This window comes from Meleagris gallopavo, chromosome Z, assembly GCF_000146605.3.
Source record: "Meleagris gallopavo isolate NT-WF06-2002-E0010 breed Aviagen turkey brand Nicholas breeding stock chromosome Z, Turkey_5.1, whole genome shotgun sequence".
NCBI lineage: Eukaryota > Metazoa > Chordata > Aves > Galliformes > Phasianidae > Meleagris > Meleagris gallopavo.
Genome location: NC_015041.2, coordinates 20,927,052 through 20,928,667, shown reverse-complemented (window position 1 = coordinate 20,928,667; position 1,616 = coordinate 20,927,052).

Genomic DNA, 1,616 nt, shown 5'->3' with positions numbered 1-1,616 from the left:
TATGTTATGTTATGTTATGTTATGATATGTCATGTATGAGGCTGTTATGGAACTGAGGGTGTCTAAAGAGATACTGGGAAGCCCCCCTGGGGTGTATTTTGGCTCACTGGAGAAACAATGCTGGTGAATCAGGGGGAATATTAAATAAGAAACTAGGAACATGAATGGAATAATGAGACCAATTTTATAATTGAATACTTAATCATGAGAGACCAAGTGCTGGGTGTTTGTGGAAGTTAACGAACCGTACGATTTGATTTGTGGATTTTGAAAGGAATGGGACGAACTGTTTTGATGGTATAAGAAAGTGTAATTGCTGATGGTATACAGAAGTAGAATTGAGGGTATGTGGAAGTGTAACTTAGGGTACAAATAGTGGAATAATGCACAAAGGAAAAAGGGTTAAAGAGAAAGTGAGTTTATCTGGGCTGGCATGAGAGCAACCCCCCTGCACTGTTCCCCTGCAAAAAGACCTTGGTGTGAGAGAGTGAGCTGCAGATGGAGACTACTGCTGTAAACAACATTACTTGCAAGGGGGGAGGCAGAGAGGATAGGGCACTGGAAGTGAGAATAGCCTCTGCAGTGATCTAGGAAACCCGAAATCCCAGTGTTAGCACTGGAAGCCTCTGGAGAGGAGGAGGTAAAACTGAAGTATGATGTTAGTAGTTTATGTAATGATGAGAGTTTGGAAAGTGAGAAGTTTGGGAAGGACACAGGCTGAGGAAAGCAAAGATGAGAAGGGTGCAACAGGGATGTCAGGACTGAAGAGAGGTGAGCGATGTGAAGGAAAAACAAACAAGCAAAAACTGATTGAGAAACAGAGATAGTAAGGAAATTGGGAAAAACAGCAGCTGTTACTGTCGTGGCACTAGAGTAAGGCAGTAGGACCCAGGGATCCACTCAGAGAGAGAGGTGAGGGGGGGCTGGAAGAGCCCAGGGAGGGCTCCGTCCCACTGAGTGAAAGTAATGTGTAAATTACTGAGAAAGAGGGAACACTCTGGTTGCAAAGATGAAGGATGGGAATTTGGGAAATTTACCCTAGCAGATCCTCTGGTTGAATTACAGCTAGGGGAGCAGGATAAAGAAGTTTATATTTCGGGTGCCTCTTACCACCCGTAGATGATTTTGTAACAGTAGAAGGAGCTAATGCCCACTAAGAAAAGGCTTACTTTCTGGGGTTAATTAAATATAGACTGAGAAAACAAGTAGGAATACATAAATTTTTGTACATGCCAGGTTACTCTGGCAAGAAATTAAATAAAACTGGAGCTAAGGATCAAACAGTATTAACTGATTGAGAATTCTAAGTCTGCCTTTAACACAAACAGGGAAGAACAATGTTATAGCTCCAGAAGTTACAGAAATCTTGAATAAGATACGCTTAGGAGTGTGGATATCAGGGATACTTGGCAGACCCAAAAATGCAGCCTTACACAGAAGTTAAGTTAAAAGCAAGAGTTAGCCCAGTCAGAGTAAAGCAGTGACCTTTGAGGATATGTGATTGTAGAAGGATAAAAGAAATAATAGATATTTTTTGGAGTTTGAGTTACTAGTTGAATATGAATCCAAATACAATACTCCAAACCTAAATAAATAAATAAATAAATAAATAAATA